Source organism: Equus asinus, chromosome 27 (genome assembly GCF_041296235.1).
Source record: "Equus asinus isolate D_3611 breed Donkey chromosome 27, EquAss-T2T_v2, whole genome shotgun sequence".
Taxonomy (NCBI): domain Eukaryota; kingdom Metazoa; phylum Chordata; class Mammalia; order Perissodactyla; family Equidae; genus Equus; species Equus asinus.
The window spans coordinates 7,190,268-7,217,219 of NC_091816.1; the positions used below are offsets into that span (position 1 = coordinate 7,190,268).

Here is a 26,952-nt window from a genome sequence, read left to right on the forward strand (position 1 = left end):
ACCCTTCCCTCTGGAGGCAGCAATTACTTCTGTTACTCAGCTTCTCTGCAGACTCCTAGAACCAGCCTCACAATGACCCTTCAGAGGGACCATCAGTAGTTGGGCAAGGTCAGCAGCAGCAGAATTCTTCTGAGGTCAAAGTCTCAGCTCTCTGGGGTTCCTCTTATGAACTCGTGAAGAGCTGGCAGCATCCAAGTTGCCCTCTCCTAGGTGGTATGAGCTGCAGCTTCTGGAGGTTCCTACTGCAAGCTTCCAGTTCTGATGACCTCAACCTCTTCCCTTTGTCCTCAAGTCCCAGCTGTGGTAGATGCTTCCTCCAGTTATTATCAATATGATAGCTCAATGTTTTCTTTTTGCTTTATCAGTCTTCCAGGACTTGTGTAATCAATTAATTTTTTCTGTTGATATGCCTACTGTGGTCTATTTTCCTGATGGGACACTGGCTGGTACATTTCTTGGTAATGGAAGTGGTCACAGGACAAAGATCCTCAAAAGTGTCTAGGCCTGGTTTGATTTTTATCCTAGCCTTGAATACAGTATTGAACTCCTTGCCAATAGCAAATGGGTTACTACTAATCCATAGCATGCAGCGGTGATATGATAAAATTGTCACCTGTGGTTGATTGTGATAAAGAGCTTACTGCACCAAGTGCCTTAGGGACCAAGTAGCTCTGATGTGGAAGGGCTGCTTCCAACTGCACTGGAGAAGTCGCATATAGACAACGACAAGATCAGGTTTTTAAGGGTCGGGGGGTGGGTAGAATGGGGGAAAGTGGTCAAATGGTACAAACTTCCAGTTATAAAATAAATAAGTCATGAGATGTACAATATGATGACTATAGTTAATAATACTGTATTGTTTATTTGAAAGTTGCTAAGAGAGTAGATCTTAAAAGTTCTCACCACAAGAAAAAAATTGTAATTATGTATGGTGATGGATGTTAACTAGACTTGTGGTGATCATTTTGCAATATGTATAAATACAGAATCATTATGTTGTACTTCTGAAGCTAATATAATGTTATATGTCAATCATATCTCACTTTAAAAAAATCAGGTTTTCAGACTCTCAACTCAAATGTTCAGACAACCAGGGCACTTTTACAGAGACCATAGAAGAATCTTTTTCTATGTACGGGGCCAATCTTGATGAGAATTAGACTTGGAATTTAGTTGTATGGGTTGTAGAATTATGATGAGTTGAAGTCACAGACACAACAAGTTTCTACCTGGGTTGAATTGTTTGAAACTGAGACGTGAACTTCCCAGTCTCTCCAAGTGTCCCTTGTTAGAAGAAGCAGCTCACTCTTCTTGGGCACACCAGATCAGCTTTCTCTTTCTTGAAGACCCAGTAATAACCTTACTTAGAGCAGGTGCCTTGAAAAGGATGCCTGTTCTCATTAAGCCTCCCAGACCCCATCCCTGCTGCCTCTGTCGAACCTGAAAAAAAAAAATAGCTTATACTCCAAAATAAATGCAAGATGTTGCTATTTTATGTCAGCATAAATTTTGGGGAAGCACGTGTGAAAATGGATTCTAAGAGTACTAACACAAGGAGGATAGACTATACAAACAGATCAAACCGAATTCATTATATAGGTGCACTTACCAGAGATGATGGATCTCACGTTAGAAGTGGCTCTAAAGTTTGTTTACCTGATTGGTTGGCTGAAACTTTGACCCAACAATGGCCTATATTCAGTGATGCTGAAGCATAATGTAGAAGATTGACTCCAAATGTTTGATGGGTTAGGAATATGGGAATGGATTTATCATATGCAAACTGCATACCATTACTCTCCACCTCCACTATGTCCCTCAAGAGGCCCGGAAGACATTCCTTTTATTAAGGGGAGAAATTGGGAAACAGGTTAGCGATGAGAGCATCAGCATCATTGCAAAGCATTATGGTAGTTTTCTCTGTACACATGAAGAGCTGCAGTGATTAGATGTGCTCCCTGATTTCCATGGAGATCCTGGAGAATTAGTGGCCAAGAAATAGCTTTTAACTGCCAGAGACAAGGGAGAAACAATTACCGAAATGGGCGGTAGGAACCAGGAGGTAAACGGAATGACGTGCCGGACTCTTTGGCCATGCCTAACTGACTTCCGTATCCTTGCGAATGAAGTAGATGGGCGGTCTACTGCAATAGTACTTCCTCTATATAACAGAACACTCCAGGTCTGACAGCCAGGAACTTGATTTGACTGGGCACAATGGAGGGTCTTAGTTTCGTAACCAGTGTTCAGCCTTAAGCCAGATCATAGAGCCTGAGCCCCTTGATTGAAGGGAAGGCTGGCCCCCCTGAAGATGAACATGCAGCATGCTATGACTGTATTCTGTAAATATTCCCCCAAGCTTTTCCCAAAGGGGCCTTTGCTATTTACTAGGCTTACTGTACACTGGGGGAAAGGAAATCTGCAGAACTTTCAGGGATTTACTAGACACTGACTTGGTTCTGAACTGACACTAGTAACTGGGTCCCTAAATGCCACTGTGATTCACTAGTCTAGGTGGGACCTTCTGGTGATCAGTGAGCTTTTGGCATAAATCCATCTCACAGAGGGCTTAGTGGACCCATGGACCCTCCCTGTCGTTTTCCTCTCTGTCCCTGAATATACAAATAGAATAGGCATACGCAGCAACTTGGCAGAAGTCCCACATTGGCCCCTCAACCCTTGGAATAAGGGCTATAGTTTGCTGATGCTCTCCAGTGGTTTAATCTTATCTCCCCAAATAAACTGTAAGCTCCTGAATATAGTAAATCTCACTTAGCTGACTCTGTACTCCCTAATACTTGGGAAAGTACTTTAGTATTTGGTACTCAATACAAATTTATTGATAGTCGTTTTGTGAATTCATGTCAATATCTCAAAGTTTTTAGGAGGAGTAAACTAACTTGTATGGTATGTGAAAAAGAGACTGATCTAGATAGAGGGAAAAATAGCTAGCTTTAGGAAAGGAGCCTAAGAGTCTTTGCTGGGTCTTAGGTTCAAGAAAACATTTTTAGATACCTATTCTAATATAAGACATGCTATTTATATTTACAGTTGAAAATCTCATTGAATCTTTATGATATCATCGTGAAGTGGATTTTATTGTCTCTCTTTTCTAGTTGGGGAAACTGAGGCTTGGGGAGGTTAAGTAGCTTGTTCTGGGTCACTCAGTAAGTGGCAAGATAGGGATCAAAACCCAGGTTTTCTGACTCAAAATATTAGGTGTTTACCATTGTATGCTAGTTAATTCTTTGGCAGGCCATTTTGTCTTATTTTTCTTATACCGTAGAATATCTCCTTTCTCTGGAAAAGTGAATACTTCTTGTCTCCTCAACATTATAATTTCAGCTACTACCTTGACCTGGAGAGATGGGAAGGAGGAAGGAGAATCTATATCCTGGGCCAAGTATTGACTTGAGACCTCTCCCTTTCTAGAGAGTAGCCCACAAAGATTACCAAGGAACATTTAAATATGACTTTATGAAAGGATTGAGTGTAAAAAAGGGGAGATAAACCTAGAAATTGATATGAAATTTGATACTTTGCCTTGTAAGAAGTGGTTTGCCCTCCATTGCTTCAGGCCTTGCTCTCAAGGGAATTTCCTTCATGCTTTTTGGTCTTCCTTCATGAGATGTGAGCAGCTGGCTCCATCGCCTAGAAAGCTCATCCACTCCTGCTCTGCCATACGCCACCTCCAAGATGTGAAGCCCAGAGACAAGCAGGGACCTTTGGGTACAGAAGTGCTTATGGAAGGAAGGCCTGTGTCCCAACTGCTCTTTTCTGACTGAAGTCTTCCCAGTGTCTTGGTGATGTGTCCCAATCATGGCAATGTGGCCTTGAAGACTCAGTTAGGAAAAGCCATCTCAATGTGACATGAGAACTCCCACAACTCATAAACTCTGCATGCAGCATGTTTTGTACCTTGCCACACTCTTTGTCATGGTATCCTATATGGGGAACTCTGCCGTTTCTTAGGATCAGGGACTTTGAAATGGCATAGTTCGGACCAGAGTCTCCTAGAGCATGAACCATTTTCTAAGAGTAAATTAAGACAGGTTGGAAGCTGTGCTGACTTTTAAGGTCCCTTAACAATCAATTTTTAGCTTTGGAGCTTTAATATAGTAGATTAAAGATGAGGATACTCTTTGACCTCATGGACCATCAGTGGAACTCAGTGGTGACCTACCTTCATGCCCCTGGCAGGCCCAAGGAAGAGGCGAGGGAATGGGAGGAAGAAACATATGGAAAATGGACAGTTAGAAAGATGAAGGGAAACAAAAGAATAAGAATAAGAATAAATAAATGACTAGTATTTAATATAGCACAGGGATGTGTTCTTGTTCTGGTTCTTACTCTGGTAAGCTCAGTAAAGACAGAACTGTGAGAAACATGGAAAGCACTGTAACAGGCAAAAACAGAGAGTGAGGAGTGGAGAAGTGGGTGGTGGATAAGGAAGATTTTCTGGAGGTATCATATCAGTTGTGTCTCAAAGGAAGAATAGAGTTATGTAAAAATGCAGAAGAGCCCCCAGACAGGTGATGCATATGGGCAGAGTTGGAAGACACAAGAGCATGAGGGTGTGAGATCCTCATTCTATGTGGGATCCACATGTGGGTGACCTCCCACATCCAGGGCCCCATATGCTAGCATCCAGCACTTCAGCAGAGTCCACTGGTGGCCCACCCAATTTTCCTCTTCCTTTTTAATAACAGATCCTCACTTTTAACAAGGCACATTTCTATCTCTCCTGCAGTGATATGTGGCCTTGGAACTAAGTGCTAGTCAGTGAGATGTAAGTGGAGGAATTGTGCAGGACTTCTGGAAAGGCATCTTGAAGGGAGCTGACTCAGATTGGTCCTCTTCTTGTCCTTCTGTCTTTCCTCCTTCTGGCCTGTAACACAGGAGTGATGGCTAGAACTCCACAGCCATCTCAGACTCTGACATGGCCTTGAGGGTGGAAGTCATTAGCTAGGATAGTGAAGCAGGAAGACTGAAATTTCTGTTGTGCTGAACATGGTATGCAAGTTGAACAAGAGATGAATTTCTTCTGATGACATGGTTTTAAAAGGCTGTATGAAAATCCTTAGAAAACAGTTTGGGACCATCCAGTGTTACTCTAGAATGCCCAAAGGAGGTCTTATGAAGTGACTAATAAAATAATATACTCAAGAAAACCAAATCTTTCCCTGGAAATATACAGTACATGAAGGAGATTGTGCAGTAAAGAAAAAAAAAGTCAAGAAAACTAAGCCAAAAAGCAAGTTCCTATAAAACACAGAGGTGGGATTTGAATCCAGATCTGTATGACTCCCACACCTGTACTTTTTCCACAGAAAATAAAAGAGGAAGCCCATGTTGATTCAGAGGCTGGGTGAAAGGTGGGATTTCACAGTTATTTCTGTGTCTTGAACCTTGCTAAATGGCATCAGAGGGACCAGGCTGAGTTCCAGAAACAGATTAATCTCTGAGAATTGCTAGCCAATTTAATGGGATTATTTTCTCTAGCTTTTTTTAGTGGTTGGGTTTAATACTACTTGTATTCAAATAGCTCTTCTCCCAACCTCCCAGTCAAGTTCCTCGGCCTTGATAGATTCACCCCATAAGTAACCTGGTGAAATCAGAGAAGTCCTGAGAGTTTGCCTTGAAGCTTCCAGAAGCAGTTAGGGAGTATCTTGTCAGATATTCTGTTAGGAACTGATGTGTGTATGTGTGTCTGTGGGTGCATGTGCACATGTGTGTAATGTGTGCTATCTACATGAGAGAGAAATAATCAAAGGAATTTAAAGGTCTGCTATGAAAGTGAGAAGCCCTGGTCCTCTATCCCTGCTATTTCTTGAGAGGTACGATTTGCTAGCTACCACCTCAGCTTGCTAATGCCAGGTTCTGCCAACCCTGTGACTTCTTTGCCTTGGAGGAGAGTCTTGCTAGCTTTCTGTCCTTGGTATCTTCTTGGTTCAAGGAAAAGACCAAGGAATCAGGCCTGGAAGGCTATGCAAGAGCAATTGGTAGGTCACTTTGCATTCATTCTTTCTTTCATTGTTTCCTTATTTCTGCTTCCATTTTCGTGTTGCTTGTGCTCGAATGTCATCTTCTCAGAGAAGCTTTCTTTGTCCACCCTGAGATGTCCACCATGACCACCTGACACTGCTAATGCCCTTTTCTCTATATTCTTCTCCATATCATGTGTCAACATTTAACATAAAATTTATTTGACCTATTTGCTTTATCAATTCTCCCTTTACTAGAATGTCCCTAGCGCCTAGTACAATGCCTGCCACATAGTAGGCACTCAATAAATGGTGAATGAAGAAATGGATGAATGATTGAACATCCCATAGTTCCCAGATACCTGTTGTTAAAGGTATTGGTTAATGGATAAGCTGATCCCTAGAACTAATAAGGGCATCTAGAATTAGCAGAGGAGTGACTCTCACTTTTCTTCTTAGTTTGCGGCATGGTAAGAATTTTCTAGATCTTGTTCCTCACATTCACCTCCTTTTTAGCTCCCACAATTTGGTCTCTTAGGACAATAGCTTTTTCCCAACATGCTCTGTGTCAATTCTTGCTATTTTATCAGGAACCTCTTTATGAGGCTTCAGAAGAGAAAAGAACCTTGTAACTTCTAAAAGAACACTAGTGAACATGTTGGGAGTGAGAGGAGCTATGGAATGAGTGTCGAGAACATTAGGTTCATGTTCTGACCATGTAGAGAACTAGTTGTGGACCTTGAACACCTATTTTAATTTAGTGCACCCTTGGCAATCACAGATTTATTGCTTGTGAGCAATCTTGAAGGTCAATGGTGTATGATATTTGGTAATTTTTGTTGGACATGAACTTGAGTTGCCCTGAGTCTTGGAAATGCATTTCTTAAGGAGGATTGTTTGGCTAAAAAAGTAACAGAAATGAATTTGAACAAGTTTAAATAGAAAAGCAGGAAAGGGATGTGTGGCAGGATACAGCTGGACCTTAGGAAGACTTGAGAAGCAAGGCCATAAAGTCTTCCAGATTCTCAAACAGAATCAGTTCCATGAGAATTAAGAATTGGTCCCATGCTATCATTTCTTCAGTGGATGCTGATTGAGCGCATTTTATGACTTCAGTACTGGCTAGGAGGTAGTGAGACGTAAAAGGAAACATGAGGCTCTGTCTTTGCTCTCAAGGAGTTCACTGGCTAGTTAAGAGACAATAATTCCCCCACATTGAACACCAAGAGTGTGTGGCAAACTCAGTTCACTTGTCCTGGAAGTATTTCATATTATTGAGAGGTCCCTGTGTACTGGGGTAAACTCAGGAAGGCTTCATGTATGGGAAAATGTTTTATGTTTTTTTCTTCCAGGAACTGTAGAGTTTGCATCTTAGAAAGAAAGCTGAGTAAGACAGAATGAAAAAAGTCTTGGAGATTTGAATTAATCTGGTAGTGACAATGATGAGGAGAAGGATGGCAATAGGGAATTCCCACTAGAGGCAGGAGTGAGAGAGAAGTTCTGGCCAGCTGAGGAAGGGCTTAAAATGCCAGGCTTATGAGTTTAAACATAATGGAGCAATATGGAGCCTTTGGAGATTCTTTTTAAAATTTTAAATCTTTTAAGGAAATATTTCATTTATATAAGTACACACACACACACACACACTGTGTGTGTGTAAATATAAGGTATAAAGAACAAAACAAATATCTGTATACTTTCTATTCCACTTAAGAATTAGAACATAACCAGTACCCTTGAAGCCCTCTGTGTTCTCCTTCCTATAGTTACCTTCCTTATTCACTAAGAGTGATCATTATTTTGAATTTCATATTCATTATTCCTTTTCCTTTGGGTTTAATTTTATTACATATATTAAGCTTAATATGATTTTAAAATTTTGTATATATAAGTTATATATATATGTGATATATATCAATTTTCTATATTCATAAATAAATTTCTACCTTGTTGCTATTAATTTTGCTTTTTCTATGACTCTGCCCCCACTTCCTTTTCTTGCCTTCTTTTGGATTGCTTGTTCTTGATTGCCTCTCTACTGGTTTTAGAAATTACTCACTCAATATTCATTTAAAGGGAGGCCTTTAAATTTCATTTTGTGCACTCAACGGTCTAAAATATATTAGCATCTTAACCCCACTTCCCTCAAGAACAAGGATCTTGGAAAGCTTTATCTCCTGTCAATCCCACCCCCTCCAGCACTGCCCATATATTTTAGCTCTTGTTTTGAAGCACACAAAAAGATTACTTTTGTTTTATTGTTTAGATTTTTATATATGGTATCATTTTTATTGCTCACAATTTCTTCTTGCATTGCAGATTATTTTCTGGGATTATTTTACTTCTTAAACTAAGTTTTTTAGTGAGGGTATCTTGGCGATAAACTATTTCATTTTTTTTTTTATCTGAAAGGAACTTGAAATCTGAATTTTCTGGATACTCCTGTCCAAGGTTGATAGTTATTTTTTCCTAGCATGTCGAAGTGTTATTCCATTGTACTCTGACTTCCATTGTCACAAATGAGAAGTCTGTTGTTAGTTTAATTATTAGTTTTATTTTTCTGTTTTTATTTTTGGTGATCAATCTTTTCTTTTAGATGTTTAAACAGATGTTGTCATTGTCTTTGCTGTCCTGAAGTTTCTCTACAAGGTGTATAGGTATGCATTTCATTTTATTTATACTGCTTTGTATAGTTGTGCTTCCTTTATGTATAAATTTATGTCTTTCACAAATTGTGGAAAATTCTTAGTGATTGTATCTTTGAATATTTTCTCTCTTCTATTTTCTTTTTCTATAACTACAATTACGTATGTGCTATGCCTTCTAATTCCTTTCTTCATGTTTCTTGACCTCTCTTTCATTCATATTTTTCATCTCCTATCTCTTTATGCTAGATTCTGCATAATTCATCAGCTCTCTTTGATGTCACTAATTTATTCTTCAGGGGTGTCTAATCTGATGTTAACCTTTTCCTTTGAGTTTTAAATTTCAATGATTGTATTTTTAATTTCAATGAAAAAATTCTCCTTGTCATTTTTTAATACTCTCTTACACTTTGCTCATTTTTGCAATTTTACCTCTTTCCTTTAAAAATTACATAATTTGTTATATTGTATTCACTCTCTGATAACCCAATATTCAAATTTGTTGGGAGGCATAACTTTGTTGTTTGTCATTTCTGCTGATGCTAGCTTATGGCAGCTTGTTTCTCCTTGTGCTTGATAATTTTTTACTTGAGCTCTTATTTGCTTGAACATAATCTGTGGGGTCTGGGTTGAGGATTTCTTTTCCAGAAAGGTTTATATGTTTCCATTTGGAATTGAGGGCACTACCAAACTAGGATCACTTTTTAATTTAATTTCTCAGTTTGAGGTTTCCCTTATATGTGGGTAGTATGCATTAAAACTCCTGATGCCCAGTGAGAACAGATCTGGGTCATGAATTCTAAAGGAAGATTATTTTACATATATAAGATGTATATAAAGGCACTATAAAAACAGTTTTGCTTTGTTAGAAGGCTGTATCTTTCTTCGGTTTGCCCTTTCACGGAAGATGTAGCTCCATGAGGAGGTCTTGGGTTAGCTTCTCAACCTTGCATGAGGCCAAGGACTGGCCTCCCATTTCCCATTCACATCAAAGCCACATTAATCTCCAAAACTCTAGGTTTTGACATTTGCCCCCAGGGCATCACTTACCCTTCTTGTTTCAGTTTACTCTTTGTTTTCGTAAGTGTGTGTGTGTGTGTATACATGTATGTATGTAAGTATGTGGCTCTTGGAGACCTCCCTTACTTTCTTGAAAACAAATACATTTAAAAGTGTGTTTTCTGTAATTTATCCAGTACCTAAGTGTTAAGATCAGAAGATATTTTTAGAATGCTCAGTCTGCCATGTTGCCAGAAGTAAAAGTGCCATTTTAGACTCTTATGAAGGGAATTAAAGTGAAAAAAAGTCCTGGACTGTTGAGTCAGAAGACATCTCAGTTTAGTTACCCTGAATTCAGACCCAGAGACATAGATCCTAGGAAGCGACTGAAGGAGTGGGGAAAATGTGACAGAAATGGGAGAAAAGCCAATGAAGATACATTAATCAGTGGGATTCTGCTGTGGTCTATTGATCTCAATCCTGCAGGGACCTTCTATGGATCCATGTAGAATATGCCTCAAAATTGTCTTCTCAAGGGATGGGAAAACGTAATATTTATACACCAATTCACATCCTCCATTGGTGAGAGTTGCTCTTGAGGGTTTTAAATGCCCAGAATTTCTGTCCTTCTTTGCACACAAGCTAAACAAGCTTCTAGGGCACTAGAGAAAGCCCTCAGGCAGTGAAGCAGAGAGATGTGGGCTCAGGTGGGAAGCTATCAGTGCTCCTGGGAACTGTCCCCTGAGGGTGTAGGTAAACTCAGAAGTGGGCTAAGGAGCCAAGCAGGGCATCAACAATGTCTGCTGCAGAAGACTAGAATTCAAGTCTCATTTCTGGACCTAATTATACTTCTTCTGCAAAACACTACAAAAATGATAAGAACTGTGGTGTTGAGGGAAGATTAATACAAGAACAATATAGAATAAGAGTTGACAAACTGTAGCCCATGGGCCAAATCCAACCTGTTTTGTAAATAAAGTTTTATTAGAACACAGCCATGTCCACTCATTTATATTTGGCTATGGCTGCTTTTACACTGCTTTTACACTAGGCAGAGTTGAGTATTTGCAACAGGGACTGTTTGGCCCACAAAGCCTAAAATAGTTGCTATCTTGCTTTTTACAGAAGAGGTTTGCTGACCTCTAACTTAGAAGGATTGACTAGGGAGGACCCCATTACTTGGGAGACGAATTTGGAAACTCCTGCAGATTTCCAAGGCTGAGATAAGAATGGCCATGACCGACGTCTACACCTGGTACCTAGTCCACGCTTACACGCAGTACTCTTTGAGTTTGAAAAGTTACAGCAAAAGAATCTTTAAAACAACTGCAGGGTCTTGAGTGTGGGAGACCCTGAGAAAGGTGAGATCTTTGTTAGACAAGAGGAAGTTAGGATATTTTTGATAGGGCAGGGAGATGGTGGGGGTGAGGGGATGGTGATAAGTTTGGTTCAAGAAGTCTTGAAGGCATTTGAAACGTCTAGTTTCTAAGGCAAAATAGAGCATTGGGGCGAAAGTTGGAACCGCGAGGCAATGACTGGGCCATCCATGGACCTAAGCATATGGGTAGCTCACTGGAGCGATGGGAGGCAACATAGGCCACTCTGTTTCAGAGATTCTACCCTCAAGGCCTACAGCCATCCACCATCTGTTTTTAGGGGGAGCCGGATGTGGGGCATCTCCAGAAAGGAAACTATCTAGTTTTAGCTGCTTCACAGCATAACAGGCAACCAGATCTGTGACTATGAAGTAAACTGGTTTTTTTCTGAGCTTCTCTGACTTGAGAACTTGCCACACTACATGAGAACAGACAAGCAGCCATTAGGACAAAGGCAGGCAGCATCTCGGCTTTGCTTTGCTGTCTGAGGCCCATCCCAACACAGCCGGCTCCTCCTGTTCTTTAGGATGTGCTGTAGTGATGGATCACGCCCAGGGCAAGGTGTTCTGCAAAAAGGCCCAGAGGATGTAGAAAATTTGGTCAGCTTTCAGACTCCTGGCCCACATTTGTCAGTCACCATGGAGCAAGTGGATTAGTTTTTTGATCCAGAGCTTTTCAAAACTAGGGTACCTTTTTTTTTTTTTTAACATTTGTATCTGAGCTAATGTCTATTGCCAATCTTCTTTTTTTCTTCTTCTTCTCCCCAAAGCCCTCCAGTACATAGTTGTATGTTCTACTTGCTGTCCCTTCCAGTTGTGTCCACACTAGGGTGTCTTATTAGTAGACCAGCGAAATTTAAAATAGTTTTAAAGTGTAATTAAACAAAACAGTAGGGTTTTGTTTGTTTGTTTGTTTGATATTTATTAGATGGGCATATATTTTGTAAAGAAAAGACACTAGACTGTGGGAGAAGACCTGGGTTTGAGTCCCAGCTTGGTACTTTGTAAACCGTGTGACCTTAAGAAAGTGACTTTATCTGTTTGTTCCCAGTTTCCTTCTCTGTTAGGTAGGAATGGTTGTCAATGAGAAGTAAAAGAACGCATATGAAAGGACCTAGTAAATATAAAGTATTGCTCAAATTGTTGTTATAAGAATGAAAAAAGTGTGGTGAGGCGGAATGATTGTGAATTGCTCTTAAAGCTAACGATTGTTGTGCAAAGCAAGGGTCTAGTTCTTTCCATTCATTATCCCATCCAGTCCTCACAGTCTCCCATCTGATGCAGGTGTGACTAAGTTTTCCCTGTTTTGCAGGTGAGGAAAGTTAAGCTTGGAGATTTTAAGTACCATCCATAAAGGGGTGAAACAATGAGCCTAAAGGGTGATACAGCCCATGAAGCCTTGCTGGCTGCACAGACAGCTCCAAGTTGGTGGCATCATGGTATGATTGCCGAGACCTAGGACCTCGGCCTCAAAATTTGATGGCTAATGTATGCAGGAGTGAACTGGACTTACGGATTTATTTCCCCTAACCTAACTCCTAGGAAACTGATAGATAAAAATCTAGAAGGTCAATTTATTAATTTGCAATGAGAAACATATCTGATAAATAGACTGATTCTCATGTTAACTGGTCAGCAGGGTCTTTTCTTGTAGGGAAGCCAAATTATAATCAATAGCTTGCTAGGTGGGGACGAAATCAGAGCACAACAAATTGATAATAGTAATAATCATAGCAATGGTGGCAATAATAACAAATATGTTGATCACTTACTACGTGCCAGGCACAATGCTAAGTTCTCTGTAGGAATTATCGCAGTTAATTTTTATGAAACTATAGGTACGTACTGTTTGGCTCCCATTCTCCAGGTGAGGAAATTGAGATGTAGCAGCGTTTAGTAACTTACGGGAGACTCAAATGTGACGTGTGGCAGAGCCGGGATTTGTATCCAGGAGCTCTGCTCCACTGGAATTATTTGCTTCCTAGAGGTGGTGCTTCATGGGACGATTTCTATTCCAAGCTCAATAGGAAAGTCAGGGTCCAACATATATCTAGCAGTGGAAGGTAGTTGGTGATAAGGCCCACATGGGTGACCAAACGAGGAGAACAGAGAAGGTTCCTGTATCAGGAAGGCTTCTGTGTTAGGAAAGTCTGCATGGGATGAAGGGAATGAGTCTTGAGACAGCCCAGAAGGGTGAGCAGGCTTTGGAAGGGCAAGATTCCTTGGAAAAGAGCCAGCAGAGTGAGCAAAAATGTAGGGGGTAGAATGTTCAAAGCACATCAGAATAGAGAAGTTGTGTCAGGAAGCAGTGGGAGAAAATACTGAAGTCTTTTGAGGGAGAGGCTGTGGGTGAACCCCAAATGCTGAGTTGTGGTTTTATCCTGATCTTGATGAAGTAGATGACTCCATCCTTGCCTGCGATTCTGAATCTAGTGCCAGCTCTGTGCCAAGCAGTGTAGGAGGCATCAGGGATAGAAGGGTTGCTGAAGCCTGGTCCCCACCCTCAGGGTGCTCATGGTTTAGTGGAGGAGCAGGCAGGACCCAACAGAAGAATTCAGGAACATGGGGGGAGAACCGTCACAGAGGTAGAATGAGCAGCCAGGGAGCCCAGTCAGCCAGATAACTAGCTCCACTCACATGTGGCCTTAGAACCAGGTCTTGAAGGATAACAAGCCACAGCCTGTCAGGGAACAAGGATGGAAGGGCGTCATTAGAGTGAGTGAGAGCCAGAGCAGGGTGTAGAGTTTAGAAAGGGGCTCTGTGCGCATGGAATGCCCAGCCCAGGAAGGTGTAGAGTGGCTGGGTCTAGGGGCCTAGGCAGAGAACGGAGCAACATGTGGGTAGAGAAGTGGGGTTCTTAACCACTCACCCCAACATTTTCTGGGCTCCGATAGGTGCAGAGCATAGAGTTCAGTGGGCTGGGGCACCCAGATAAATTAGCTATACTCCGTACCTTCAGGGACTGACAGTCTAGGAGAGACAGAAGACCCGAATGCAGACTCCTTGGAGTAGGACCACATCTTGTTCATTGTTTTTAAATTCTCTTAGAGCAGTGAGCAGGGTGCCTGGGACATATTAACGCTCATCTATTGTTCCTTGAATGAACCAATGAACATAAATCATTTGAATATAACGCAGAAACAAATAAACGCTAAACGAATGTGAACACAAAGGGAGCAGAGGCCAGCTCTGGGTAGGGGAATCTGAGAGGTCAGACTTAGGGGTGGCAGGGAGATGACCAGTCCGTTTCCCAGGTGGGCCTGGGAAAGGGACCATCTGAGCGCTCCTTGCTGCTGCTTGCCCTTCTCTTCTCCTGGCTCAGTCCCCTCCCCTTCCCGCTGAAGTGGCCTGGGACTGAAAATCAGCCTGGGCAGCACCAGAAGAGCTTTGCAGACGAGATTAAAAGCAAATCAAAGAAGAAAAATTGTGGCTCGGTTTATGTCTTCCTAATTAAAACCCCGCCAGTCTCCCTTCTTTTTCTTTCCAGCTAATGTTACACTAACGAGCTGAGTTTAGTGGCATTTATGTAGATAAAAGTCCCAATGATTGATCTCAATGGCTTGTTAAAATTAGTTTCAGTCCACCATATTGATTTAATTCCATTGCTTGAAAGTGCTAATTAATAATGATAATAAAAGTGTCTCGGCCCATTATTATCAGTGGGCAGGCGGGGGGTGTGGTGGGGGGGACTGCTGTTTTTAGTGTCACTTACTCTGTCTAAGAGTGGCCTTTGGAAGCTGACTGAGGGGACAGGAGGCTGGGGGTAGGGGCAGAAAGGGGTGGTTCCGTCCTTTCTGGTGGTCTCATAGGTTCCTTGCAGTGGGGTTGGAGGCTGCTAGGAAGGGAAAGAAGGATGGATGCGCAGGATGCCATGCACCCCGCTTGTCCTCTAGGCACTCTGCCTGCAGAGGTGGCCGCGCTGCTTGCCTGGGTGGTTCTTGAAGGAGCTCAAGGGTTTAAACTTTAGCCTGTTCTAGGGGGTGATGATGTTGGAGGGGGCAGGGTCAGGGGTTGGCTGTGTAGATACTTATGAGCTGCAGAGGGCGTGGGCCTGGAAAAGGTCGATTGATGAAATGTCTGATAGATGGGGAGGGGAGAAGGATTTTAGAGAGCAAAGAGGGAAAGAGTCAGGGAAATTGAGTTAATAAGGGAGAGTTAGAGGTCTCTCCTAAATTAATTCATTAATTTGCTTTAAAAGTCTCCTCACATGAAATAAAGCCCTATGCCCCTGGAAAGGATTCTGCCAGCCACTCTGGAGAATAGGGTGTTGCCGTGAGAGAAGGGTGGCGTCAGGAATGAAAGCAGCACCTGGTTGAATGAGCGCTCTTCCAAGACAGTGACAAAGGCCCTGTAAGAAACACCTCCCTGTAAGAAACGGGAGGCAAGGGAGAATGGCGCCTGCAATTTGGCCAGCCCTTCCCCCAACCCCAAATCGTCTTGGATTTCCCTGTAGACCACCTACCAGATCTCTCTCTCTCTCGCAAGCACTCATGCACACACACCACAGTCTGTATCATAGAAGTCCAAGTTCCATTAACCACATATAATTTGCGTCTTGGAGCAGTTGGAGGTCTGTGATCCTTCCTCTGTTGAACTTACGACCATCAGTGGTCTGTGGATTGCTCTCGGAGAACCAGGAAGGGAGTGGAAAGTTTCAGGTCCCAGTAGATGTGGTGAAGAAAGTGGGACGAGACACAAGTGAAGGACATGCAGCCGCTAGAGATGAGGGAGCATGGCCCCACAGAAACAGCCCACAGGCCCACACGGGGCCCCAGCAACCCGAGGACCAAGAGGTGGCCTTAATTCTGAGGCAGGTTCTGGATCAGCTAGTCAGCTGCCTGTTGTCTGGGCTGGACTACTGGGTGGGAATAAGTCTATTTAAGGCAGAAGTCTCTAAGGGATGCAGCTGCTGGGTGTGGCAATTCTGAGCATCATAGTCTTGAACGTAATATCTACAGATCCACCTGATGTATGTGTATTTCTGGAGATGTTCTTTAATGAAGGGGTTGATGAAGCATCCTCCACGCCCCAGAAAAGATTAATTGAAAACTCACACTATAGAATGCAAACTATATATGATTTACTCCACAGTTAGCTCAAGCATAATTATATGCAATAATTATACTGTGTAGTTCTGATATTAATTACAATCCATCCTCATTAAAGAATTAACCAAACCATGTGTGGCTGGGGACAGAGAGGAGGGGATAGTTTTTATTATGATTTACTCTCTATTCTTCTCCTTCCAGCTTGTGCAACTTTTTTCTCCCGCTGTGCTCTGTGCTGTCCTTGTTCCGCAGTGGTTTGTGTTGGGATATGTGTTTCTCGTATCAAGGTCCTCATTACTAACTGCAGAAATTCATCCGTCTCTGTTCATGCAGTTCCTCCTGGCTCCCTGAAGTAAGGAATCTTTACCAGTGATGCTCCTTAGGAAGGGTTCTTCCTCTGATATGATTGGCCAAATGCCAACTGCTAGCCCTACTTTCCATGAGGTTTCTATTTGAACGATCCTGGCTCTCTGTTTCTCACTGCCTACTCCCTGCCTGGTGCTGCCGGCTTCAGCATAGTGCCCTACACTGTGATAGGTGAAGGGGTTTGAGCTTGACTCATTTTAGGGGAAGAGTAACTTCCAGATTGAGTCCAAGCTTAGAATAGATTGCCTTTGGTAAAAAATATGGGGATCCATATGCTTCCTTGTAACACTGTTAGGCACCCTCCCTGCTTCCACTCAGGGATATTATTGTTAACTATTTCATACACATGTGTGGGTGGGGTAACAATGCACTTAGCTGGAATGTGGATCCTGGTAGGGATCTTAAAATTAGTTCATCCATTTCTTTGTTTGTAGGTAGAAGCCATCATTTATGTTTTCTAAGGTCTGGAAATCCCAGTGGAATGTTGGAGAACATAATGCATTCTGTCATACCTGGTACCTTCTACTGTGCCTTTCCATTTTGCCATAGTTTTTTCCTTTTCTGTTCTCCTTTTACCTTGTGTTTTTCACTTTTGCCTTCTTCTTCTCAATCACAGCTTATTCAGCCTAACCGAGGCTGACACATGAGAACAAGAAGGTTGTTCATATGGACTATGGGAGGGAGAGTAGGCAGTGGGGATGGGCAAACCTTATCTAGGAGGACATAGTGTGTGGTAGTGGGGAGAGTGTTTTCTTGTTGAGGCTCCTGACATTAGAAATGGCAGACTCCACTTGTCCCTCATGGCATGATGTGGGTGGCAGCTGGAGTTTCCCAAGGGGACTAAGTGATTTCCCTTGTAATTTTTGGGATATACATCATGGGTTCTGTAGTCAGATGGATGGAACACACAGCAAGATGTTCCAATTAAGAGATCAGTTTGGAAGTCTGATGACCTCAAGCCTGGAAGTTGAGGCTCTCTGATCATACTCAGCTGAGGATATACTGGACAGTGTCTGGTCCTGTGGGTGGAGGACTGGCAGGGTACCAGGGCCTTCTCGTGGTGTACGGACTGTTCAATGCTCACTAGGTGTGCGCATGTTCATGGGGATGGGGTTGGCAAAGAGAGTTTCTGCATAACCAGAAAGAGAAAAAGATTTAAAAATCTCGTCCAATTTGGTTCATGCATGCGGAAATTGAATTTGTCATTAGATCCATGGAGTAACTATTGGGTGGGAAACTGGGGGCATAGAAGGAGTTCAGGAGCTTGGTTAATATTGAAGTGGAGTGGGAGGTAAGGAGCTGTCAGGGAAGAGGGGCATGAGGCAAGATAGTTCAAGACTTAGTGCCAGAGCAGAGAGAATGAGGGTGGGGGCAGAGCTGCACAGTGGGGTGAGCCTGAGTTGATGGCATAGGGTTAAGGTTTCTATGAGCTGGGCTCCTTGGCAATTGAATCCCGTGGATCTCTATGGTGAATCACACTGCAGCTCCAGTATAGGCTGAATATAGACAGTACTACAGCTCAGGGGCTATGTGAGCACCAGGGGCTGACCTGCCTGGTATCCTGGATCCTGAGTGTGGTTGGATGTGGAGGAGAATCCAGACAGGGGCAGGGAGTCATGGAGGGAGAAGTGAAGAGAAAAATTCAGTGGGCTGGCAGCTGTGGCTGGGCAGTGGTGTCTGGAGCCAGCCGCTACTGGCTCATGAGAGCCTGTGGTGCACATCTCTTCCCAACTCCAAGTTCAGTGACATTTTGTTGGTAGGTTGTTAGCCTGAGATCAACCATGGTGAGAGTATTTACACTGCAGAAAGTGGCAAATGCTACAAATCAGGGATTTTTTGCCTGGGGGGAGCTGGTTGTTAAACATTTACCAGCACCCTGCTGGGAGCAGAACCTCTTTTGTGCCCCCTAGTGTTAGCGGCAGTGGGCACTGGTGTGGGCTTTCCTCTGTGCAATTAGTTCAAAAACAGCATACTGGAGCCACTAAGGAGGGCGTGTTTGAGGAACTGGGAGAGAGGGAAGTGGGAGAAAGAGAGTAGAGGGGCTGGCAGCAGATCTGACAGCTGCAAAGGCTGTCACCAGAGGTGGTGCTAATGAAGGCTGATGAAAGGAGCCGTCAGCAGCCCCGCTTTTAGCCTTTTGGCCCAATCGTCTTGCTCTGGGTGTGGTGTGTGGGCACTGCCACATGCTGCTGTGTAGTGAAAATGGATACAGACTTGTTGAAAAACAAATTGGCACCATGTACCATGAACTTAAAACATTAATACCCTTTGACCCAGTAATTCTCCTTCTGGGAATCTGTTCTAAGAAATTAATCCTAAATTCATTTTCATTTTTTTTAAACCTATGATGCAAAAGGATGTTAGTTGTAGCTTTATTTATATTAGCAAAAAGTTGATTATGATCTAAATGTCTAACTGTAGCAGAATGGTTAAGTAATCTATGGCATGTCTTCTTAGTAGATTATTACACAGTGATTTAAAACGATATGAAGAAAATTTATGAAAAATATGGACATGCTTTTGATAAGCAGAATACAAAATTGTAGAGTGGCATTTTTCTAAAGTGTGTTTTGGAATACTATTCCCTTGTCAAATATATTTGGGAAATGCTTGCTATCATATGCCCTCTCAGGACTTCACAATGTACATCAACGCTGAAGGTTCTGAGAAGTTCTGTGGTTTAACCTACTGCTTCTTGAACTTATTTCTCCCTGGAGTCCTTTATCCAACCAACATCTATTACCATCCTCAAGCATTAGTGTTCTGCAGAACACGGTTTTGGGAAATGGTGACACACTGAACGGTTATAATTACATTAAAATGTCCATCAGAATAAAGAAAGGTCTGGAAGAAAAAAATGGCAAAATGCAAGTAGGGACCATGAGTAGCAATGACTGTGAAAGATTTTTTTTTGATCTTGTTTTTTTTTGTGTGTATTTGCCAGAGATTCTTCAGTGTGCATATATTATTTAATTAAAGAATTTTATAAAGTCCTCTCTCGAAGCAAATTTGTGTCTTTCTGGAGTTTATAACATGTAAGATTCAGAATTTGTGCTTTCTGCCTAGTCGATAAAATGTCCATATAATCCAGTAGGATATTTGGTAAGTAAAGGATCTGATGGCTGGTATTTATTATAGCATGGTGACAATTTCAGTGTGAATGTGTATTTGGGATTCACTTAGTTCGTTATAGCTAGAATGAAACAGTCTTTAAAAAGGTAGTAAACACCTACCTAATTGTTAAAGGTGTGCCAGGCATGATTCGGAGCACTGTACACGTTACCTTATTTAATCCTGACAGCAACTCCACAAGGTAGGTACTACAATTGTCCCCATTTTACAGACAAGTAAACTAAGCCACAGAGAGGTTCCTCTGGGTTCCAAACCCTCTTTCTCCAGAGGATTCTTCATCAATAGCCAGACCTGCCTCCTGCTGAGGGACCAGTGATAACACTGTATCAATAGACAGATTTTACGGCTGCTGGTTGAACTTAGACACTGAACCATTCCTGCCTGTGACAGTGGTGGGGCCGGTTCCTCCTGGGTCGGCAGGTTGAAACTGCATGGGCCTTTCACTTCCTCTGGCCATATCCTCAACTATGTGAAGGCAGGGAAGGTACAGACAAGAGGCGAAGGGGGAGGATGAGTGCCCAGTTCTGGTCCCCAAGGGCCCAGGAGCTAGCCTGGCTTCTGTAGCTCTTCTGATGGACTCCAGGAGGTATCCTGTATCCTTCTTCGATTATATCTTCCATCCAACCACCTTTTATGTTTTCATTTTTCTTTACAAAGCTGTTAACCCATGATTATATGTCTTCCATGCTGATGTTTTTGGACCAGATTACACTGCGGATGGGTTGTGAAGCCCAGATGGAAGTATAGACTAAGGTTAGGGACGTGGTCCAAACAGTCGAGATGCCCAGAGGCAGAGGGACGGCTGCATGACCATTCGAGGTCACTTCCCTTCTCTGTTCACTGCTGTGTTTGGATATCAGGTGTCAGGAGAGTGCAGCTGACGCAAGTTGCCATCTAGAATCCAGCGTCACCGTGGATGTGAGAGACAGAGGAAGGTAAGGTAAAGAAACAGGAGAAAAGAAACCTGTTGTACACAGATTTTAAAGCCAACGATTCCAAGGAGACAAATTTGGGGTTGGCATGTCCTTGCTCCAGTTCAGGCAAAACCCGTTCCTTGCTCTTTCTCATCAGAGAGCATGGAGAGGACCAGCTGGGCACTGGTCTCCAAGAGAAAGAGCCTCCCATTGGCTTGAAGCCTGTTGTTACATCAACTTAGTCCCACTCGTCTCCTTCTTCCTAGACTTTTCCACTCTGGACTAAATAATTCTGAGCCTGAAGTCTGTCCATAGGTCCTGCTCTCTAACCCTGTATGTCACTTCTCCAAATGGGATGCAGTGCCCAGTTGGGGCTGACTTCTGCTTCTCATGAGAGGGTTGCTTGTGGACCTACGTTGTTTTATCCATATTTTCTCATTCTACCATCATGCCTTCTGTTCTCAAGACACACAACACACGCGGGTGTGATCCTACCACACAGCAAAGCATTACACTTTTTCTTCTAATACACATTCACCTTGTTCACTCTGCATTTGCTGGTCTCTTCCCATTCAATTTTATTATTGCACACTTTTTCCACTTTTTTATTCTTACTCACTTATTTGATAGTATCGTTTTTTCTTTTCCTTCTCATAGGTTTAAGACTTTTACACTGATTACCACTGAACTTCATTTGGCCTGTTTTAGACCAAGTTCCCAGTTTGTCAAATCAACCTCTGTATTAATTTAAAATTTGTTCCCTATTTCCAGCTCCTTGTCTGGCTTTCACAGAAAGGTCTTCCACAGAGTAAAACTTCTCTGCCAGCAGTACATTAGCCAAATGGTTGGTGGCTAGATTGACAAGAAAAATGGGGTCAGTATCACAGTACAGGGGCTTCAGCAGTATCCTCCAGCTCCCGTGATCCAGTGTCTTGAGGAATGGTAAGTATTTCAACTCCCCAGTCCACTGCCCCAGAGAAGAGAAAGTGTGTTGAGAACAAACAGCTACATTTAGTGGCATAGCTTCTGTGTTCAAGAATACTCTTAGCTAAATCAAAAAATACCTGGAAACAAATGAAAATGATAACATGCCATACCAACTTGTATGGGATACAGCAAAAGCTGTATTAAGAGGAAAATTCATCGCAATACAGGCACATCTTAAACAAACAAGAAAAATCCCAAATAAGCAATCTTAAACTACACCTAACTGAACTAGAGAAAAAAGAACAAATGAAGCCCAAAGTCAGCAGAAGGAGAGAAATAATAAAAATCAGAGCAGAAATAAATACTATTGAAATGAAAAAGGCAGTAGAAAGGATCAATGAAACAAAGAGCTGTTTTTTTGAGAAGATAAATAAAATCGACAAACCCCTAGCCAGACTTACAAAGAAAAAAGGGAGAAAGCTCAAATAAACAAAATCAGAAATGAAAGAGGAGAAATAACAACAGACTGCAGAAATACAACGGATTATAAGAGAATACTACGAAAAACTATATGCCAACAGAATGGATAACCTAGAGGAAGTGGATAAATTCTTGGACTCCTACAATCTCCCAAAGCTCTCTCAAGAAGAGGCAGACAATTTGAACAGACCAATCACAAGGAAAGAGATTGAAACAGCAATCAAAAACATCGCAAAGAATAAAACCCCAGGACCAGATGGCTTTCCTGGGGAATTCTACCAAACTTTGAGAGAGGATTTAATACCTATCCTTTTCAAGCTATTCCAAAAAATTAGGGAAGATGGAACACTTCCTAACACATTCTATGAGGCCAACATCACGCTGATACCAAAACCTGACAAGGACACCACGAAAAAAGAGAACTACAGGCCAATATCACTGATGAACATAGATGCAAAAATTCTAAACAAAATTTTGGCAACCAGAATTCAGCAATTCATCAAAAGGATCATACATCATGATCAGGTGGGATTCATACCAGGGACACAGGGATGGTTCAACATCCGCAAATCAATCAACGTGATACACCATAGACCACATCAACAAACTGAGGAATGAAAACCACATGATCATCTCAAAAGATGCAGAGAAGGCATTTGACAAGATCCAACAGCCATTTATGATAAAACTTTGAACAAAATGGGCATAGAAGGAAACTACCTCAACATAGTAAAGGCCATATATGACAAACCCACAGCCAATATCATTCTCAATGGGCAAAAACTGAATGCCATCCCCCTGAAAACAGGAATGAGACAAGGATGCCCTCTATCACCACTCTTATTTAACATAGTACTGGAGGTCCTGGCCAGAGCAATCAGGCAAGAAAAAGGAATAAAAGGAATCCAAATAGGGAGGGAAGAAGTGAAACTCTCGCTGTTTGCAGACAACATGATCTTATATATAGAAAACCCCAAAGAATCCATTGGAAAACTCTTAGAAGTAATCAACAACTACAGCAAAGTTGCAGGGTACAAAATCAATTTGCATAAATCAGTAGCATTTCTATACTCTAATAACGAACTAACAGAAAAAGAACTCAAGAACACAATACCATTCACAATCGCAACAAAAAGAATAAAATACCTTGGGGTAAATTTAACTAAGGAAGTGAAGGACCTATATAATGAAAATTACAAGGCCTTTCTGAGAGAATTGGATGACGACATAAGGAGATGGAAAGACATTCCATGTACATGGATTGGAAGAATAAACATAGTTAAAATGTCCATTCTACCTAAAGCAATCTACAGATTCAGCGCGATCCCAATCAGAATCCCAATGATATTCTTTACAGAATTAGAACAAAGAATCCTAAAATTCACATGGGGCAGCAAAAGACCCTGACTTTCTAAAGCAATCCTGAGAAAAAAGAACAAAACGGGAGGCATCACAATCCCTGACTTCAAAACATACTACAAAGTTACAGTAATCAAAACAGTATGGTACTGGTACAAAAACAGGTGCACAGATCAATGGAACAGAATTGAAAGCCCAGAAATAAAACCACACATCTATGGACAGCTTATCTTCGACAAAGGAGCTGAGGGCATACAATGGAGAAAAGAAAGTCTTTTCAACAAATGGTGCTGGGAAAACTGGAAAGCCACATGTAAAAGAATGAAAATTGACCATTTTTTTTCACCATTCACTAAAATAAACTCAAAAGGGATCAAAGACCTAAAGGTGAGACCTGAAATCATAAGACTTCTAGAAGAAAATGTAGGCGGTACACTCTTTGACATCAGTATTTAAAGGATCTTTTCGGACACCATGCCTTCTCAGAGAAGGGAAACAATAGAAAGAATAAACAAATGGGACTTCATCAGACTAAAGAGCTTCTTCAAGGCAAATGAAAAGAGGATTGAAACAAAAAATCAACCCACTAACTGGGAAAAAATATTTGCAAGTCATATATCTGACAAAGGCTTAATATCCATAATATATAAAGAACTCTCACAACTCAACAACAAAAAATCAAACAACCCAATCAAAAAATGGGCTGGAGACATGATCAGACATTTCTCCAAAGAAGATATATGGATGGCCAATAGGCACATGAAAAGATGCTCATCATCGCTGATCATCAGGGAAATGCAAATCAAAACTACACTAAGATATCACCTTACACCCATTAGAATGATAAAAATATCTAAAACTAATAGTAGCAAATGTTGGAGAGGTTGTGGAGAAAAAGGAACCCTCATACACTGCTGGTGGGAATGCAAACTGGTGCAGCCACTATGGAAAACAGTATGGAGATTCCTCAAAAAATTAAAAATAGAACTACCATACGATCCAGCCATCCCACTACTGGGTATTTATCCAAAGAGCTTGAAGTCAGCAATCCCAAAAGTCCTATGTACCCCAATGTTCATTGCAGCATTATTTACAATAGCCAAGACACGGAAGCAACCTAAGTGCCCATCAACAGACGAATGGATAAAGAAGATGTGGTATATATACACAATGGAATACTACTCAGCTGCAAAACAGAACAAAATCATTCCATTTGCAATAACATGGATGGACCTTGAGGGAATTATGTTAAGTGAAATAAGCCAGCTAGAGAAGGATAACCTCTGTATGACTCCACTCATATGAGGAATTTAAAAACGTGGACTAAGAACAGTTTAGTGGATACCAGGGGAAAGGTGGGGTGGGGGGTGGGCACAAAGGGTGAAGTGGTGCACCTACAACACGAATGACAAACGTTAATGTACAACTGAAATTTCACAATATTGTAACCTATCATTAACTCAATAAAAAAAAAAAAAGAATACTCTTAGCTCATCACTGATTTGGGGGCCTGGCCTGGGTGCTCCTTATTATTATCATCATGATTTTTTTTTGACAATATGGTTGGGGGAAGAGTCTGAAGAATAATTGTTACTTGGCCACTGGGAAAAAAATCACCTTTTGGTAATTCCTTAATCTCTTAGTGATTTTCCTTGCCTAGCCCCGTAACAGAGCTACCCTGCGCAATTCCACAGGGACACTGGGAGGATAAAATGGGATAAACTCCTAATACTAATAGTACTTACTGAAAGCCAGTAGTCACGTGTGCTTGCTCTGTGCCAGGCACGGTGTGTTCTGTTTTGACGGCTCTGTGGTAGACCTGGAGGGATAATTTCTGTTAGATAATGGGATTTTCCATGTCTTCCATCGTCTGTCCTCGGTCTCATTTCTCTTACCAAGTTCCATGGATTCTCTTTTGGGTATTTCTTCCCCGTTCTTCCCCATGTCCCAACCAAGTTGAGTCCCTTATCACTGCTCACTGTTCCCTGGTCTCGCTGGCCTCAGTTTCTCCCTTGTCTAAGTGTCCGACGGGTGCTCCTAGACTGACCATCTGAAGACGCCACTTCCAGTCAGCCACCCCCTCCTCATTAGAAAATTATTCCGTGTCCTCCTCTTACCTGGTCTAGTATTCAGAACTCTCTACATGCTGACTCCTCATGACCTTTCCAGCCTGTCTCCCACTGCTCGTCTCCAGGGACAGCGTGCCTCATGTAGTTTGATTTCTCACTCTCCCAGTCCACGCTCTGTGTGTTCCTTCCTCCAGGCCTGTGCTCGCCCTTCTCCACTCCCTTCTGCTCTGTGACGTCACCTCTACAAGTCCTGCCCAGCCTTCAAAGTCCAGCCCGAGCTCTTGTTCCTACACTCCGTCTTCTCTGAACGCTTGTGCAATCTCTTTGACCACTAATGCTCACACTGGCAGATGCTGCATTTGCAGTCTTTGGTATTGTTGTTTTGTGTTGTTATTTAATTCATCTCCTTTTTGAAAACATTTGGGTGTGGTCCATAGTAGACCACAGTAGTTCATTTAATAACTCTTTGTGTAATGAAGGAATGCCAATATATAAATGTAGTGCCTACCTCCAAAGGTATCAGTTTCCTTCCCAGATTGATAAAAATATGAATCTTCCTTATAAAGCAGAGTGGGAGGTAAAGAGGGAGACTGAGGCACACAGAGGAGAGAGAGGAAAACAGTCTTGAACACAGTCTTGATCGGGAGCTTGAACGAAACCCAGGGCTTTGGTGCTCAATCTAAGATTTTCTGGGCCTTTGCTTAAGTAATTCAGAGTCTAGGATCCCCAGATAGTTGGGAGAAATAACCAGTAGTAGAGTAGCTGAAGCATGCTGCAAAAAATTTTGTGGTACTCATTACTGTTAGGAACAATAATAACAATTATGGTAATGATGATGATGATGATGATGGTGATGGTGATGACGGTCATGATTAGGCAGCTGCCCTGGCTGAGCCTGTCTCCTGGGTGGCAAATCCTCCACTGGATAAGCAGGAATCGCTTTCCTTCTTCTGTGGGAGAGAGGTCTCTGGCCTCCCTAAGCCACAGGGGCTGGGGCGGACAGGTCAGGAAGGCCGAGCCCGGGCTTCTGCCTGGCAGAGGCGAGGGAAGTCATTTCCAGTCCCCTTGGTCTTGACTGAAAACAAAGTGAGGGTCCCTGAGTTCTCCTATAAACGGTAATGATAACACAATTATCATGCAAAACAAAAATTAAGTTTAATGGTGCAAAGCCAGGGTGTACTGGGGAGGTAATTCATATTAATTATGTTTGGATTAAAAGCTTATTTCTTTTGTTAGCATCTGCAAGTAGAAACTTGGCTGTTAGAAAAAAATCCGCATATAATTACGGCCTCTTATGGAGGAGCAGTGTTGGACTTAATGGAGCATCTCTGCTCTCTTCAAGCTCCCGGAGAATGGTAATATTTCACATTTTATGAAACAGAGAAGAAATAAATTACAGGTTTAATGATAAGAGCTACTTGGGCTCATAATGAAATCTGATTGGCCAGTTAATCCACCGAGACCCTCAGATGTGAACCATCCAAAAGGGGTAAAAATGATGAAAAATGAAATTAAATGGAAAAACCTTCACCTGCAGCCTCTTTTGTGAAGGCTGGGGAAAGGAAGAGCAGGAGAGAAGCCCTGGGGCTCAGGAGGAAAATATTCGCTTTCCCAGGCTTTGGGGAGAGCAGAACGAGGGAAGGACTCTGCCTCC

At 42.1% G+C, this 26,952-nt stretch overlaps 1 long non-coding RNA gene across 1 annotated transcript; it reads right to left on the reverse strand.

Moving 5' to 3' along the window:
- Positions 1–838: 838 nt before the first annotated feature.
- On the reverse strand, positions 839–25,487 carry LOC123281478 (uncharacterized). The gene is made up of 3 exons (XR_006520993.2): positions 25,347–25,487; positions 24,975–25,048; positions 839–1,440 (listed from the first exon to the last, which is right to left on the reverse strand). It is a non-coding gene; the product is annotated as an uncharacterized lncRNA (long non-coding RNA).
- Positions 25,488–26,952: the final 1,465 nt, after the last annotated feature.